Below are 19,491 nucleotides of genomic sequence, written 5' to 3'. Positions count from 1 at the left end.
GAAATGGTCTGAAGTTTTGGATTGCCAGTTTTACTGCCAGCATCTCTTTTAGGTTGATGTGCAGGTGAAGTTGATCCTGGGTCCACAAACCTTGCACGCAATTGTCCAACATGTGAGCCCCCCATCCTAGGTCTGAGGCGTCTGTTGTGATGGTCTGATTTGCTTGACAGCTGCGAAAGGGTAGTCCCGGGTTTGACTGGCATGCTTGAGCCCACCATAGGAACTCCTGTTTTAAGCATGGAATTAGTGGAATTTCTGCTTCTAGGCTGTGACTGTGTTGAGACCATAAATTCTTTAGATACCACTGCAGTTTTCTCATATGTAGTCTGGCATGTGGGACCAAGATTATGCATGATGCCATGAAGCCTAAGGCCTGCAGTACTTTTCTTGCTGTTAACTTGTTCTGTTTTGTTAGAGCCAAGAAGTAAAGAGGGAGTTCTTTTTGTTTTTCTGCAGTTAGGAATGCCATTTGTCTTACTGTGTCCAATTCTGCCAAGAATGTCCTTGTTTGGGATGGTATCAGCCTTGACTTTTGTAAATTGACTGTGTATCCCAGTGCTTGTAGCAAGTAAATGACCCTTTGTAAATCTGTTGTCAGCTTGCTCTTGTTGTCCCCTTGTAGCAGGAAGTCGTCCAGGTATGGGTAAATTTGGATTCCCTGTAGTCTGCAGTGGGCGATTACTAATGCCAGGCATTTTGTGAATACTCTGGGCGCAGTAGATAAGCCAAAGGGCAATGCTGAGAATTGATAATGCTCTGATCCTGCAAGAAATCTGAGGTATCTTCTGCATATTGGTCGAATGGGGACGTGCAGGTATGCCTCCTTGAGATCTAGAGTCACCAGCCAACACTCCTTGCCCAGCATGGGAAGAAGTTGCTGTAGGGTCAGCATTTTGAATTTTGGGACAATGATGTATGTATTTAAGGTGGACAGGTCGAGAATAGGTCTCCAACTTTTTCCTTTCTTGGAACTAGGAATAGTCTGGAGTAGAATCCTTTTCCTTGTTCTGTAATTGGCACTCTTTCCACAGCTCTCATCTTTGCTAATTGCATTATCTGTTGTAGAGCTTCTGTTTTTGATTTGGAGGTAGGTTTGGTATTCCTCTTTTGACTGGTAAAGTGTGGAAGTGGAACCGGTAGCCTTGATCTATGGTTTGCAAAATCCACTTGTCTTTGTGATGTAGTGCCAGTTTTTCGAAAATAAGGTTAATTTGCCGCCTAATGGAGCTGCTATTTGTTCCCTGGTAGGCGGATTTAGAGTTAAGTCACTGTGATTGTGTTGTTGTAGTGGCAGTGGTTGTGTCTGTGCCTCTGTTATTACCTTGCCACTGTCGTCCTCTATAGGCACCTCCTCTGGATTGGTTTCTGCCTCTGGGACGTCTATTCCTGCCCCTTTGGGATCTTGTGGAGTCAGGAAAGGACCAATTTTTGGCAGGCCAGTTCCTGCTAAACCTTGGTGGCTGAACCTGCAAGAAATCTTTAACTGTTTGAACAGATTTTGCCTTTTCTTCCATTTTCTTCATTACCTGCTGGGCAGGTGTACCAAACAAACTGGTCTTATCCATAGGAGCATCTAATAACTTAGCTTTAACATGATCCGGTAAGACTTGTTCTTTTAGCCATGCATGTCTTCTTATCACTGTGCCAGTCATGGCTGACCTAAATGAAGCCTCCAGTGCATCATAGCCACATTTTAAGGAATGGTTACTAACCTGTTGTATGTTATTTACCATTTCTAATACATATTTCTTATCGACAGAGTCATCAGAGGATAGCTTTTTAGTTAACTGATCAAGCATAAACTCTTGGTATTGTATCATGTGAAACTGACAGTTTAAAGCTCTAGCTGAGAGAGTAGCTGAGGTGTAGACTTTTTTGCCCCATCTGTCTAAAGACCTGGCTTCCCTTTCAGAAGGAATAGGGTTTTTTGCTGTGGCCGAGGCTACTGCCTTAGGACCCTGGGATATAGTTTCGGGGTCTGCAAGAGGGGCCTTGTAAAGGTGATGATGAGTGTCTGGTACCCTGTAGAATCTATCTGGTTTGGCAGGGGCTGGAGGTAAAGAGTCTGGTGCAGAGCAGACATCATTAAAGGCATCGTCCACCACAGAAAGGACAGGAGGTATAGCTAAGGGCCTGTGCTGTGGAAGATGCAGAAAAGTCCTAAGCCTTTTTCTGGAATCTGAGAAATCCTGCTGCTGCCATTGGAATTGCTCTCGCATGGCATGTAAGGTTTCCCCAAAGGAGAATTCTTCTGGTGGGGAAGCAGCTGGAATGGATTCTTCAGCATCTGAGTCTTCATAATTGGAGAAAGGAGCCTCTGGCTGGTCTGTTATGTCTGAGTCATCGGCTGAATCATCAGAGGACACAGGCTCGGGGGGCTCTGCCCTAGGTCTCTTCTCTGGGGGCTGAGAGGCCCTGTCTGGGTGGGATTGAGATCCCCTAATCAATGATATTAAATCTTCTGCCAGAGTAAGCATTTGTGAGCTAGATGTGGGCCTGGTTGTAGGGGTTTGACAGGCACTGCTTTAGTAGATTTGGCTGCTTTAGCCCTGGCAAAGGCCTTAATGGACATGGCTGCTGGGGGCCTAGCAGCACCACGTGCTGGGGTAGAGACATCCAATGGAATGGTGTCTGATAAGTCAGTAGCAACCACCGTAGTGGATAAAATTTCTGAGGCCGATTCAAGTGAAGTAGCAGGAGCCTCAGTGGTAGTCATAGATTCAGCTGTACTTTGATCAGTTTTCTCGGTTTCGGCCGAAACCGAGACACTCGCGGTTTGCTTAACCATGGTTTCGGCCGAAACCGTGGACCGCGAGTGTCGGTCTTTTTCTTTGCGTTTTTAGTGATTTGGGAAGTCGGAGGATCCGACGGCATAATATACGCAAAATCTGAGCCGAAAAACTGTTCAAACTCCGACCGACGCCTAAGCGTCGCCGGTTGAAAGAAGCACAGGCGAACAGGCTGCTACGTCGTGGGCTGGGCCTAAACAAGGCAAACAGTAAGAGTGGAAATCTTTATGAGGTATTTGTTTCCCACAAGTTAAACAATTATTTACTTTTTCTGACATCGGCTGAGGCAAGAAAGAGTCCCCAACGGGGTACTTAGCTTTAGAAGTCTTCGAAGTAGTATTCGGTAGTAGTAATCTCTGGATCCGACCGACCGGCACTTGCGAACAGCTTCTGCTTCGGGCGCCACGCGGCAAGAAAGACTGAGGAAAATGGCGTCGGCTGATGCCTTTATACCCGAAGACCAACAGAGATGACATCGGGTGAAGTGCGACATCAGCCGAAGCCGGACCCGGACTTTGGAATCTGGCCGACTGAAGGGCTGCCTGACGACAGGACAACCCAGTTGTTATGACTGCAGATGCATCCATGAAGGACATCTGGAGGGTAGAATTTACGGTCAATTACAATTTGCAGCAGATTGATTTTCTGGATGTTCATCTATGTAGGGAACCAGATAATACCCTTCGCACTACAGTGCATAGAAAATATCCACAATACAACAGTTTATTACATGCTTCTAGTTTGCACCCTAAACATATCAAAAACTTTCCAAAATCACAATTTATGAGAATCAAGAGAATTTGCTCATCCAATTCAGATCTTAATTGTCAGAATGACCTCTCTAATAGATTTTTGCAGAGGGGTTACAATAAACTGGATGCTCATTCTGCAGTACAATTGACCAAAAAGTTATCTAGGGACAATTTGCTGACTTATAAACCAAAATTTATTAGTTCTATACTTGAGACACCCAGGCTAGTAACCACTTTTGGCAGGAATACCAATCAACTAATGGACATTGTCAACAATCATTGGAACATATTAACAACCAATACACACTTAGCTACTTGGCTGGAAAATAGATGTCCGTTTTCATTCCGCAAAGGCAAAAACCTTGGGTCACATTTTGCTCATTATAAAAGAATTGCATCATTTAGCATCTCTATCTCAGACCACTTTATCTGGTGACAAGTTAGTTGGATGTCACCCTTGTGGTCATTGTTCTTTTTGTAAATATGCATTTACCACTAAAGATTTCACCAGCAAAAATACAGGCAAGTTGTATAATATCAAATGCTTTGGAAACTGTAGTATGGATTGGGTGATGTATTTGGCCACATGTACATGCAGGGCATTCTATACTGGACAAACATCCAGACAATTTAGAATTCGGATTTCCGAACATTTGGGGGATATAAGGAATGCCAGGTCTACCAACGCTTTATATAAGACACAGCTTGATGCACAAAACTGCTCAGTTTTCTTTTACAGTTATTGACAAAATTTCTGGTAACAAACTTTTAAAGAATGGATGGCACAAATTATTGGACCACAAAGAGAAGAAATGGATTGTTAAACTGGGTGGTTTATTTCCACCTGGTCTAAATGACAAACTATAATGTTCAGAGTCTTAAAAATATATAATATTTAGATGGTTCATATCTTTTTTGATCCTTTTCTGCTTTTATGAATCATAGGGCTTAGTCACTACATAATGAAACAGAATGCAATTAAATAATATAACATTGTTTGACTCAAATATTAAAATACATAGTTATATATTATTATATACTTCATATACATATGGAATTGTATAAATTTTTTTTTTATATATTAAGTTTAATTTTTCTTTCTGGAATTGTCATATTGTAGACAGGAAATGATGTCATACTTCCTCGCTTAAAGTCTCAATAAATGTGGGTACCCGCAAACTACAACATAAGAGGTAATCCCCTGAAATCTGAAGAAATAATAAAGGATCCAGGGACCCAAGTAGATAGCCAGCTTTCCTTTGATAACCATGTTGCCAAAGTGGTTAGAAAATCCTTCTATGTGACCCATCTGATCATGAAAGAGTTCGCATCAAGATCTAAGGATGTAATGGTGCCCCTCTACTCTTCCCTCATCAGACCCATTATTGAGTACAATGCACCAATTGGAATGTACCTGGCTAGACATCTCCAGCAGCTGGAGAGACCACAGAGGTACCTAACCAAGAGAATTACTGGCCTCAAACAGTTGCCCTATGCAGCACGATTGAAAAAGCTACGACTGTTCTCTTGTTGCATACCACCTTCTCAGAGGTGATCTCTGTCCAACGTAGAGAGCCATGTCCAACCCAGAATTGTTAAACATGCTCCATCTTAGCAAAACCACATCTACTCGAGCTACACGCTCTAGGGATATAAACCTCAACACAACAATGAATAGAACATGCTGGAGGGATAGATTCCCTTCGCAGAGACTTCCCTTACTATGGAACAGGGTCCCGATCTACATAAGACAGAGCCCCTCACTATCACTCTTCAAGAGGAACCTTGATGAGTGGATGGGTAACAGAAAGTTCACACTGGGGATCACACCAACAGCATTACTAGATATGGGCCAAGGGTACTAGCTGCTAGTACAAGGGTCTAGGGAACTACTAAAGGGGCGGTGAATACCACACAACGTGGCTGGGCTAATATATGCCTTGGGGCAGATAGCTCACTACCAACCTATGAACCTATAACCTATTTATCACAATGTACAATGGATATTTTATTTTATTGTATAACTTTATATTTTCTCTGTCTCTCATATAGGAAACAATTTGAATGTGGGGAAGAATCCTATTGGATGACTCATGCTATATATATATATATATATATATATATATATATATATATATATATATATATATATATATGTGTGTGTGTACGTGTGTGTGTATGTGCGTGTTACTTCATAGTCAATACTCTTATTCCCACTGAGGAAAGCCTGTTTGTTGAAACCGGTCTGCGTGTATATTATATTTAATAAAAGTTTATATACTTTACTTATCAGCCTTTTGGATGCCTTTTGACGCTTTACACTGAATTTGGTGCTGGCAATTTTTGTCTACTTGAACTAATTTCAGTGTCGCAGGACTTCATGCTGCTCATCTCCATCTTCCAACAAAATCTGGTGAACATCTAAGGTACTCCTCTCGTGATTCTTTTAGTCAACTCCAGTAATTTTTTTCTGTCGCTCAAGCATTTCTTTGAAACACTGGAAGATGTTTAATTTGCAATATGTTTTTTAGCTTTATTGCCAGAAGAATGAAAATCACAGCCCCCTTGTTTGTTGGAGCAGTTACTGCAAGACAGACTATTTCCTCTATAACCTGTTTCGCATCAAAAAAAATGTCTTTGATCCCCAAGGAAAACATATTCTGAAGACTGCTGGGTACAGCAGTTTAAATCTCACACATGCCTCACAATATTCTCTTGTCGTTTACAAAAGATTACTGCAGATAAATCACTTCAGCTAGCAGATCTAAGCCACACTCTCTCTCTGATATCCTGCCTGTGGGAGGGAAACACCTTGTTGAAGTTTCCAGTAGTTTATTCAGTTAAGTGGGTAGATGGAACACTTATTATAATTTTATTACTTAGTACTAACTAGAGTTGATATATTCTGTCAATGTTTCACTTATTTTAATCACCTCTGAGGACATTTGATTTATTCTTTTCTCTAAATTACTCTTGTACCAAAGCTGAAGCTTGAACTGCTTTTTACTTAACAGCTGCAGGACTCTTCCAAGACAGTGTTCTCTCTTCACCTTTTCTGGTTGACTTCACTTATTTTTCTATAAACATCTTTTTCATGGCATACAGGTAGTATTACTTACTAGCCAATTATGAATTTTAACCCAAATGACAATATCAATGGTTATTTCTCAGTTTCTGCTTTCACGCTGTGTAAGTTGAAATTCAGCTGCTGATCAGTTGCAGCCATCTTGTAAGCCCCTACACTGGATGTTTTTGATTTGTTTTACAGTTTCACTAGCCTCAGACCAACGGCACTGTTTGAATAAACTAGCCAAACAGTGAAGAATCTCAAGAGAAAAGTGTACTAAAAGCTATGAAGTTTCACTCAGTTTTGAAATACAAGAATACACCACTGCAACGAAGCAATCTCTCACCAGCTCAAACGTATTTTTAATTTTACTTATCCTTTGTTGACCAGATTAGTACCACTAGACAAGTGGCCTCTTTGCAGGGGTTACCAAAGGTGATACTTTATGAAATTTATGCTCAAATGTATATATTTTATTAATTTATGTTTTTACTGATAGAAAGACTGGTAGCAACCCTCAGAAAAGGTGACTTTATAAATAGGACTGAATACTCCGAAACAAGGTGGATTATTCACCTGCATGCCGATATAGGATGTGGCCTCAGTGATAAAGTTCATATACAGCTTTTTTTAAAAGCTAGGGGCTACAGGAAATAGTTATACAATTTTATTAAAAAAACATAGTTTTTAAATATAGATTATACAAGTGTATGTTCACAGACCACTGAAAAATGTATGGTTTATACGGAGTTTTATTAGGGACTAAAAATGGAGTTGGTTATATATGCATTTTATTATGCATGTCCTGATGTATTTTTAATACTAGTTTTTGTTAATGGCTTTTGTGGAATCAGCACCTAATATTAATGTTTAAGCTGCAGGTTAGTTGCTATTTGTATAAAATACAGTATAGCAATTTCAATGGAAGTAGTACTTTAAGAGTGTGAATGTTTTAACTGCAGGTATTTTTGACTGGCTAGCTGTTTAAGTATAGGGAAGTATTTAAACACAATGTTTTACTTGTTTTATTATCTGATGAAACAGTGTGTTTGATACTGCTCATACTTTTAATAAAGCTACTGTTTATGCCCGACCTACATCGGTTTTGTTCATCTGCACTTTGTGTTATATTCTGGATTTGGTTGGTTAGTTTTGGTCTTTTTCATGGATGGCTGCCCCATGAAGCGGGAAGTTCCCTTCACTGTATCTTTAGCTAAAAGCTTAAGACGTTGATTCTCCAAACACAAAGCCAAAGAAAAAGCCTACTATGGAGGGTTTTGGGAACAAAAACCTGGCAATATTAAACAGGACTTTTGGTCGTGGGAAGCACCAAGGCAGAACAAGCAACAATCATGACTGTCTTTATGGAGAATCCGTCTCCCACACGGGCACTTATCCTTCTTGGAAGACATGAAACCTCACAAGCAGTAAAATATAAAAAGTAAGCTACAATAAACCCTAATGGACACTTATCTGTAATGGCTTGGTGAACCAGACTATCCCATTTGGTGCTTAAAATTAACCTATCTTGTTGCACTTCTAGAAAGGGTTAGATGAATCTGATGTATGTTTACATATTACTCTAGTGATGATTACTAGAGGTAAGCAGATATATGGTGGGAACCTGTACATTGCAATAAAGCATTTGGGAGCTACCTTTGTCCATTAGTACTATGGGGGGAGACCTGGGGTAAGTTTCATATTTCCTTTTCCACTGATTCACGTTGCACTTAAATGTGGTCAAGAATGAGCTTTGTTTTACGTGGATGGTGAGACTGTTCTAGAGCAGTGCTATTCTCTGTGAGATGCATCTGTCCCTCCTGCTAATGTTGCAGAAGAGGTTTAGGTCCCTGAAGAAAGTATTTATAATACCATCTGACTAGATGTGAAGCAAGCCCATCAGTAATAGATTGAAGGATGCCTCATATGCTAGACACAGGTCACTTCCTAACAATCTTAAGAGACCAAATAGACCGGGCTTTGAGGCAAACCATTCAGGACATTTTTATACCTTGTATCATTTGTGTAAGGCATGTCTATGGGTGTTCCAATTTTTGCATGTGCCTGGACAAATACATGCCAAAAGAAGCATTATACTCAGTGACTGGCTTAATGAGGGCTGAGTAAAGGGACAATGACACCCCCGAATCTAAGACCATTCACCTTGTTTATGCTGCACAATGTAGGAGATCCTTACAACAGTGGACACGTGCTTGTCAAAAGGTAAGTCATAGTCCACAAGTTTCCAAATCCTGGGTCAACACTTACGGGTGTGTTGTCAATGTGGTAGCTCTCAGAGAGCAGACTTTCCAAAGAAAGCGATAATGCATTTTTTAGTATTTAGCTTTAGTACAGGACTAATAGCACCAGAATTTTTTTTTTTGGGGACAAGCCTTCCTTGTAGGATAGCGGTCTCTCCTGGGGATTTGATCATGCCTCCTAGCCTGCAGGCATCTGCAGATTTGGTGAGCCATAGCCATTTGGTACTGGCTTTTACTTCTGAGATGATGTCAAATAGAAAAGGCCCAAGCACCGAACCCTGGTGGACTTCATTGGTGACTGGTCCTTTAGTGGAGATGGGATGCAGGAGATCAAAACAGGGGAAACTATCTGTAAAGAGCTGACAATCTACTCAGTGACAAAAGGTTAATTCCAAGTTTATTGAGCTTTTGTAATATGCCGAAGTGAGAGGTAGGTAAAGGTAGGAGGGTAACATTTTACTTGCTTTGCTGACATTATTGAAAAAGCCCTCCTAGTTGAGGAACTATGACCTGACAAATCCAAAGTGACATGAGTCCAGTGTTTGAAGGTTCCCTGTGGCCTTACTGATACACTCCATAACTCTTTTTTTATGGATTTGCATACGAGTCTGGTCAGACTTGTGGGTCTGTAACTGCTTGGATATGTGGAAGGCCCTTTCTTCAGGTGAATAACTGTTGCTGTTCTCCATTCACCTGGTACAAAACCTGTATGGAGGCTAGGGTTTCAACAGTGTTACTAGGGGTGTGGCTAAACTGTGCTTCTTACTATTCAAGATGACTCCTGGGATATTTTCAGGACCCAGTGACACAGTATATTTGCTTTTCATAGTGCTTTCAGGACTCGGTCGTGTGTGACTGCCGGTGGTGAGTTGGTTTCAGACATTTTGTGCGAGATAAATGGGGGCGAACGCAGTGAAGCCTGACCTGAATTTATTGGCCAGTAGGGTAGTTATATCTTCAACTCCAGTGTAGACAACATCATTTACAATCAGCTCAACACATTGTCCTATGACTTCATTCTTCATTTGTGTAGTATTCTCCTGGACAGTCGCTTAATAATGGCCTTTTGAGCTCACAATCTACCCTGGTAAACAAACCCAAATAAAAACATTTGTACAAGTAAGGATCATTTGCATGCTAGGCATACCTTGCTGTTTCTTGTGTAGCATGATCATGCTACTACTTGTGCCCCAAATCACCTCCTCTGTGCTTGTTGTACTCTTCACACAGTTTGCCCCTGGCATTCCTATACTGGTAAGGACCACTACAATGCATATGTATCCATTAGGCTGTTTCAGATTTGTGCCCTTCAGTTCATGCTCGCGCTCTCTCTCTCTCTCTCTATATATATATATATATATATATATATATATATATATATATATATATATATACACACACACATACACACACACACAAATTATATATATATATATATATATATATATATATATATGGATTCCGGCGTGTAGCTCGTGAGACATATGCCTGCGAGCTACATCGCCGAAAAACCAAATGGCTGCATCAGCACTTTGCCGTAGTGCAAAGTGCCTGGCACAACGCTGATACTCTATGGACAAGCAGCTGCAGCGTGCGGGCTGTATAGCATTCCTTCGTGCAAGGAATGCATTTATTTAATTATTTATTTATTGTGTTGTCAGTCTGACATCACAATAAATAAATAAATAAATGCATTCCTTGCAGAAGAAGGAATGCGACACAGCCCGCACGCTGCAGCTGCTCGTCCATAGAGTATCGCTGCAGCGCTTTTCAGGCACTTTGCACTCGGAAAAGTGCTGATGCAGCCGTTATTCGGCGATGTAGCTCGCGGGCATATGTCTCATGACGAATCTCTATATACATATACACATATATATACATATATATATATATATATATATATATATATATATATATATATATATAGATATGATATATAATAAATACAAAATATATATATATGTATGTATCACACACGCACAGAAATGTAATGATGTGTTTTGGTTGACTAATCCAGTAATCAGCATTGCGTATGCACAGTGCTATTTTAATATACTAACCAAACATTTCACAAAAAGTGTGACATGCTCTGTCATTTTGAGTGCCATCACAAAAAGTACAGTTTTGTACCTACCATAAATGTAGATGTTCGAGTGCTAATACAGCTGCAGTAATCACATATGGGTTCTCTGCCGTCAGGCGGGTCCTCGGTCGGCCGAATTCCAATGTCTTGGTCTGGCGTCGGTTGTTGTCGTCTTCTTCCCTGACGTCAGTGCGACAGGGGTATATCAGTAATAGCAGACGCCATGTTCTCCAGTCTTTCTTGCCCCAGATGTCAGGTGCCCCCAAAAGGAAGGCAAAAGATAAATTATAGATATATATATATATATATATGATATATACAAGCAATGCAATGTTATCAAAAAAGTGTAGTTGCAAGCAAATACACCATATGAGGATAACCCAAAATAAGTTGTATGAGGAGGTGTTAGCCACTAGTCCTATACCTAGAGGGGAAGGAGGGAGGGAAACCTGTACTGCAGCTGTATTAGCACTCGAACATCTACATTTATGGTAGGTACAAAACTGTACTATGTTCATCGTGCATACAGCTGCAGTAATCGCATATGGGTAGAATCCCAAAGCAACGCACAGGGTGGTAGGCACTAGGTAGAACTGGGGTGAGCCAGAATGCCCTGCAGCACAGCAGTAGCAAAGCCTGCTCTAGTTTTGGAATATAAAGGCAGGTGGTAGTGTCTTGTGAAGGTATGTACAGAACTCAAGTGGCTGCCTCCAAGATATCTTTGGTAGGAACTCCTCTGAGGAAGGCTGTAGAGGTAGCTGTGGCCCTGGTGGAGTGTGGTCTGATGCCTACAGGGACAGATTTCCCATGATAGGAGTAACAAAATCGTATGCAGTGGCCTATCCATTTAGAGATTGTCTGTTTGGTAACAGGCTTCCCTTGAGCTCCTACAGCATAAGACACAAAAAGTTGTTGTGATTTCCTGAAAGGCTTTGTTCTGTCCAAATAGTAACGTAGCTGTCTATGGATGTCTAAGGAATGTAGCAGCCTTTCTCCTTTGTTTTGAGGATTAGGGTAAAAGGTAGGTAAGTGTATGGCTTGATTTAAAGCTACCCTGTATACCACTTTAGGCATAAATGACGGGTTGGTTCGAAGGGAAACCCTGTCCTGATGGAAGATAAGAAAGGGCTGCACAGCCATGAGGGCTTGTAGTTCAAACCCTACGAGCTGAGGTAATGGCCAGAAGGAAAGCTGTTTTCCAGGACAAATATTGCAAATCTGTTGAGGCAGCTGGTTCAAAGGGAGGCAATGTTAATTTTTCTAGAATGTAATTAAGATCCCAGGCTGGCACTGGTTGTTTCCTTGGTGGTCTTATATTCTTAGCCCCTCTGAGGAATTGTCTTAAAAGTGGGTGAGAGAATAACGGTGGATCCGTGTTGAATTCTGCAGAAATGGCTGAGGCATGGATTTTTATGGAGGAAAATGAAAGTCCACTGTTCAGCAGCTCATCTAGATACTGTAATACCTGAGGCAAATTCAGTTTTCTAGGGTCCTGGCCTTTTTTCTCATTCCAAGAGCAAAACAGTTTCCATTTTGTGGAGTAAGTCTTCCTAGTAGATGGCCTTCTGGCCTCCAGAATGACATCCTGAACCTCTTTGGAGAGTAGGGTCTGCTGTGGTGTTAAGGAATTTTCCATGCAGCAAGATTGAGTGTTTTCAGCTGACTGTGAAGAGTTTTGTAGCTGTGCTGAGTTAGCAGAAGAGGCATTAGAGGTAGAGGCCAGGGAGGAGTATGTGTTAGGCTCCTTTGGAGTCGGTACCAGTGCTGTCTTGGCCAGTCTAGAGCAATCAGTATCATCTTCGGTCTGTCTGCTCTTGCTTTCAAGAGCACCTTGGGTAGAAGAGGCAGAGGTGGGAAAGCGTACACTGTCCATGCTGTCCAACTGAATGAAAGGGCGTCCACCCTCCAGGCCTTTGGATGAAAAGTCCTTGAACAAAACTTTTCCAGTTGATGGTTCCTGTGGGAGGCGAAGAGATCTATGTCTGGCCTTCCCCATGCTTGGATTATCTTTGTAAACACCAGGGGATGCAGCTTCCATTCATGTGGATCTGTCATATTCCTGCTTAGATCGTCTGCCAGCGTGTTTTCCAAACCTGGCAAGTACTGTGCTTGAAGTTCGATTTGCCATTCCAGAGCAAAGTTCCAAAGTGTCATGGCTAGTCTGCACAGGGGATATGAATGTGTTCCTCCTTGTTTGTTTATGTACCACATCACTGTGGTGTTGTCTGTTTTTATCAATAATTGCCCTGGATGCAGGAGGTCCTTGAATGCTGTAATTGCATTTATTACTGCTAGCATTTCTTTTTGATTGATGTGAAGGTGCTTTTCCTTTTGGGACCATTTGCCCTGAATGCACCTGCCTGTCATGTGCGCCCCACAGGCATAATCTGAGGCGTCTGTTGTGATGACTATTTGCTTGAGGCTTGCAGAATGGAAGACCTGTGTTTATTTGACATGCTTGGGCCCACCACAGAAATTCCTTTTGCAAACATGGAATTACTGGTATTGTTTCCAAATTGTGGCTGTGTTGAGACCATAGGCTTTTTAGGTACCATTGAAGTTTTCTCATATGCAACTTTGCACATGGGATTAAAAGAATGCAAGATGCCATGAAGCCCAGAGCCTGCAGGATTTTCCTTGCAGTAAGCCTTGTACAATTTGCTAGTGTTTTGAAGTACTGAGTTAGTTGCCCTTGTTTTTCTGGCGTAAGATAGGCCATCTGGGTGTTTGTGTCCAAGTTGGCACCCAGGAAAGTTATTTTCTGAGATGGTATTAGCCTGGATTTCTCTTTGTTGATTGTGTATCCCAGAGAATTCAGTAACCGTGTTGCATAAGCCAGATGTTCCAGAAGAGTGTGCTTGCTGTCCGCTTGGATCAGCAGTCGTCCAAATAAGGGTAAATTTGTATCCCTTGAAGTCTGCAGTAGGCAATTACTGATGCCAGGCATTTTGTGAATACTCTGGGCGCAGTAGATAAGCCAAAGGGCAATGCAGAGAATTGATAGTGGATTGAACCTGCAAGAAATCTGAGGTATCTTCTGCAGCTTTGTCTGATTGGGACATGCAGGTATGCCTCCTTGAGGTCCAATGTTACCAGCCAAAACTCCTTGCCCAGCATGGGAAGAAGCTGCTGTAATGTGAGCATCTTGAATTTTGGTACGAGTAGAAATGTATTTAGGATGGATAAGTCCAAAATGGGTCTCCAGTCTGTTCCTTTTCTTGGTACCAGGAAAAGTCTGGAATAAAAACCTTGGCCTTGTTCGTGAGTCGGAACCTCTTGAATGGCTTTCATGTCCATGAGTTTTGTAATTTGTATTTGTGCCTCTGCCCTTTGTGTGGCAGGTTTGGCATGCCTCTCATTTTTGGAAGAGTGTGAAAATGAAATCTGTAGCCTCTGTTTATTATATGTCCAGGATCCATTTGTCTGTTGTGATATGCCAATTTCCTGAAAATAGTGCCAGCTTTCCTCCCAAGGGAGCTGCCAGCTGAGATTTGCTTGGCATGAAAAGGGGGAAGTCATTGGGTTTGCTTTCTGTATTGTTGTGCACGGTCTTCGCCACCTCTTGGTGCTTGAGTTGGCCATTGCCTGCCTCTATATGATCCTTGAGATTGTCCTCTGCCCCTTGAGCACCTGTATCTACCTCTTTGGGGTTTGTCTGTGGCTGGAAAGGACCATTTTTTTGTACGCCAATTTCTACTAAAACGAGGTGGCTGTACCTGTAGAAAACCCTTGACAGTTTGCATAGATTTAGCTTTTTCTTCCATTTTGGGTAGTATCTCCTCAGCATTAGTACCAAATAGCACATCCTTTTGTAAAGGAGCATCTAGTAGTTTAGCTTTAACATGATCAGGCAAGCTTTGTTCTCTAAGCCAGGCATGTCTACAAATGAGTGCTGCTGTAGCAGCGGCTCTACTTGAGGCCTCTAAGGCATCATAACCACATTGTAAGGTGTGTTTACCCACTTGTTCTGCACTATGTATCATATCCTGCAATTCCTTCAAATCTGGTTGTTCAGGTTGAGATATTTTGTTTCTTAATTGAGATAACAGAAACTGCTGATATTTAAGCATATGGAACTGACAATTTAAGGCCCTCGTGGCTAGGGTGGTCGAGGTTTATACCTTTTTCCCCCCACCTTTCTAAGGATCTAGATTCCCTTTCGGAAGGTAGTGGATTCTTGGCAGTAGAGGCTTTCATTCCCTTGGGGCCTTGAGAAATGGTCTCAGGGTCAGCATTATGGCTTTTGAAAAGAAATTGGTGAGAGTTAGGGACTTTGTAATACCTATCAGGTTTGACTGGTGCAGGAGGCAGGGAATCCGGATTGAGACAAGCCTCTGAGTAAACATCATCAAGTATGTCCAGGACAGGAGGAATAGCCAGAGGTCTGTGTTGAGGTAACAAAAGAAATTCCCTAAGCCTTTTCTTGGAATCAGAAAAGTCTTGGCCTTCCCAATGGAAGTGCTCCCTCAAGGTGTGCAAGGTTTCCCCAAAAGAAAAATCCTCTGGGGGAGATACAGAAGGAATGGACTGTTCTGCATCAGAATCTTCATAAGGGGAGTACGAGTGTTCCTCCACATCAGAATGTTCTGAGAAAATGGAGCCCTGTTCAGAAGAGGGAAAGTCTTCCTCCACTCTGGGTCTCTTGTCTGGAGGGGGTTGGGAACCCCTGATATAGGAAATTAAATCCTCAGCCATTTTAAGCATCTGCTTTTTAGGCATGGGGCCTGGGGATGGGCCCTGTGCAACAGGCCTCTTGGGATGCATGGCCAATTTGGACTTGGTGAAGGCCTTAATGGAAAAGGAAGAAGAGGGTCTAAATACACCCTGGGTGGAAGTGGACCTGTCCACATTAGGAGGCTCAACACTCACAGTGGTTTCGGTGGTTGTAGTCTGAGTTAGGGCCGAGGTACCAGCGGTCTCGGGTACAGAAGATACCGCCAATGAAGTGTCGTCGGTAGTCAGGGACTGCATAGGCGTCTCGCTGAGAACCGGACCACGTGCAGCCGGTTTTGGCGTGGTGCCGGTGGAGACCGCGGACCTCGCGTGTCGGTCCTTTCGTTTTTTTGGACAAAACGGTAGTCGGAGTATCCGACGACATTTTATAATCAAAGGCTTTACCAAAATAATGTTGGGCGAACTCCGCCCGACGCTTATTAGTGCGTTTATTGAAAGTAGCGCAAAAGCGACAGCCCGAGACGTCGTGGTCTGGGCCTAAACAAGGTATGCAGAGGGAATGGAAATCCTTATGCGGTATTTGCTTCCCACAAGAAATACAATTGTTAACTTTGTCTGACATCGGTCTGAGGCAAGAAAAGTTTCCCCAACGGGGTACTTAGCTTTAAAGACGACTTCGGTTTCCAATTTTTCATAAATTCAGGAGCTGGCCGACCGGCACTTGCGAACTGCTTCTGCTTCGGGCACCGCGCGGCAAAAAAGACTGGAGAACATGGCGTCGGCTGTTACTTGTATACCCCTGTCGCACTGACGTCAGGGAAGAAGGTGACAACAACCGACGCTGGACCAAGACTTTGGAATTCGGCTGACTGAGGACCCGCCTGACGGCAGAGAACCCATATGTGATTACTGCAGCTGTATGCACGATGAACATCAAAAAATGTCATGTGCTCTGTCATTTTGAGTGGTATCACAAAACAAATCCGACACACATGCAATGTATTCACGAATAACTTCTTTCTCTGTTAGTAAAGCTAATACATATTACACAAACAATACTAGCTGATCACCCAACTGTCTTGGCCTCAAAAATGTTATGACAAAATCAAAACCATTATGACATAATAACCCCCACTGCAGGTAAGGTCAATTCCAACTTGAAATGATCATTAGATATTCAAAAACTAAACACTTGTACAGCATCTGGTTAACAGTAAAGTTTTGTTCAAGATGTGAAATAAAATACTATCAAACGTAATCTGTGATGCAACAACAAATGTATCTACAGCCAGCCCCATGGTACACACGGATAAAACCTGACTACAACAAACATGATTTTAACAGCTTGGCTACTTGTTGGAATTGCCATGGGGAAGAAATTACAAGGCCAAGCAGTTTGCTTTTCCAAAAAAGAAGGGGGGAGAGAAAGGACATACATTTTGGAATTAGACTCTCCACGTTCTGGTAAGGGACAGAGCTGAGAAGAGCAGCCAAGCAGAGTGAATGATCTGGTCCGAGTAGAGTACCCATCCCACAGGTCCAAGGAGGAGCTGCTCATTAGTAGCCATGTCTCATATCTCATCTCAGCCTCTGTAATGACACGTGAAGAAAAGGGGGTAGGACAACAACCGACCAAGTTTAGTCTCTGCAAGCAACAGTGTCAGCTTTCAGGCTCATTCACCCCCTCTAGAAGCCCTATCACCAGTCTTTCGGTGCGAGGCTGGCAATACCAGCCCTGATGGGATTAAATTACCTGGTGAACTTCTGAGTGCTCCCACAGGCTGGACAGAGTATGGGCTTACGGCAGCCATAATGCAGCAGGGACATAAATTATCCCAACCCAGCAAATGGAAAAAATATTTTTGTTCTAGCAATATTCTTTATAATAATCCCTTCTCAACTGATTTTTCACCCTACAACTTATAAATTGAAATAGCAATGGGTTACTACACAAAGAGAATTAAGTAAAAACAGTAGCTGCTGGTTCTTCAAAGAACAGCTACCATGTACACTTAGTTAAAATGTCCTTTTTCTATAGAAATCTCCATAGCTGCAGATGATTATACTTTTATTCAACTCAATCACTGAGGTTTCTTGTGTTGGGAATTAACATATACCGATCTTATTAGAAACAAATAATCTTTTTGATGGACCTTGCATTTGTTTCATTTTTATAACAATCATTTTGTGACTGGCCCTGATAAAGGCAGAAGACTCGCTCTCACAATGTTAATTACAAATAAAGGTAGTACCGGACCTGAGAATCTTCTGACTTATTAAACCTTTTTAAACATTTATAAACTTGAAAGGAATTATTTGTTCCACTATTCTTGGAAGTCTTTGAAATCTTGTCAAGTCCTCAAATATTAATGCAGTTTCTGAAATCTCATAAGACATTTAAATTCTTTACTGGCCATTCTACAGTAAATGCACGTTTTGACCCTCAGATTCATTCTCATGGAGTTTCAGTCTTGCTACACTAAAAGACAAAAATGATTTGCTTTAACAAACCAGAGCTTCAACAGAATAATGAGTATTCCGTCAGACTTGGTATTAGCTTGGCTGCTTTAAGGCACAGCATCCTAGTTACTTAGTAAATAAATCATCTTCTCAGGGGGAAAAATAGAATAACCGAAACTGAAGTCCAGTCCTTAAAATATCAAACAAAAGCCTTGGAGGGCTCCAACTTAAGATGCTTTCAAATGAAAAACAAGAATAGTTCAGTCTTTGCAAAACAATTTCTCAATTATCCTAGGCTAAAGGCATGGATCTGGCTAAATTATCTTGCACACTTCCATCAAACTAGTGACAAAAATCATAAAAACTGATATTGTAATCTGTATAGGAGTAAACAGAATCAGTTTGGATTTACTTGGGTTTAAGAAGAGCTGGGCAGATGTCAGCCAGGTTTCTACAGAGACGGGCTCCTGGGTAGTTTCTGGCAGTGAAGTTATTCTGGCCCTTAATGTTCTTCTCATTTCCTACATTTATATGATAATGTACATAGTTACTCCCTGTTCTTACTGATTTCTGTGATTAAAGAAATTTGAAGAGACTTACTAAAACTGCATATTTCCATAAGACAAGGTCTTTGAAATTTGTATATGTAATAAACTGACAAAATTAAAATTTCCATCTGTTTTTCTTAACTATTTACCATTGTAACGGCTGTGGTGACAATGAACTGAAGAAAGTAGACCACACCTCTGTATTCCAAGCAACAGTCTCTCGCTCACCCCAGGGGCATCCCCGGGTATAATGAGGCAAACTGAAAGATGTAATCCTTCTAACATGTCTTAGGGTTTTTGCTTCAGGATTCTCTCCCAGAAAGCTGTGCATGGTACACTGCCTGTTAAGGAGTCTACACTACTTTAACTGATTCTCAACAAACAGGAGGAGTAGCTGTACTCAGAGCCTTCTGGATTGTTCAACTCATCAAACTATCCAGTTAACACAGCTAACACCATGAAGGAGCCTCCTTGTTTGACTCAATGATCTTGCCTCTTTAGTCACTAACAAAGATTAGCATAATTTTTGAAGAAAGGGCGGCAGAATGCCCAGAAAATGTACAGCCCTGTCTTATGACTTCACCACAATACTCTAGTACAGTGCCTGCCCTACTGCCTTCTCTATACCCATCTGCTGTTCAAATTCTTATCTCCACAATAACCTTGCATGAATAAGGATACAGCTGTTCCACTGCCTTGAGCAAAAGAGCACAATTACTGTGCTATACTGTTAATAAGGTGTCTGTATAATTCCATGACAGTGTTGTGAGATATTAAAACAATTTTACAGCAACAGTCCTTTACATAAAAGACAGAAGACATAAAAAATGGTGGTACAAACTTCTGGGAAATAGTGA

At 41.7% G+C, this 19,491-nt stretch overlaps 1 protein-coding gene across 1 annotated transcript in view; it reads right to left on the bottom strand.

Annotated features, from left to right (window-relative positions):
• Positions 1 to 19,491, bottom strand: part of TBC1D8 (TBC1 domain family member 8) — a gene marked incomplete in the record, with an annotated part of 2,215,010 nt that overhangs the window by 1,162,310 nt on the left and 1,033,209 nt on the right.

This window comes from Protopterus annectens, chromosome 5.part0 (genome assembly GCF_019279795.1).
Source record: "Protopterus annectens isolate FY-2018-M chromosome 5.part0, PAN1.0, whole genome shotgun sequence".
In the NCBI taxonomy this organism is placed as follows: domain Eukaryota; kingdom Metazoa; phylum Chordata; order Ceratodontiformes; family Protopteridae; genus Protopterus; species Protopterus annectens.
The sequence above is the reverse complement of the archived record's forward strand: the minus strand, read 5'-3'. Positions and strand labels throughout refer to the sequence as shown.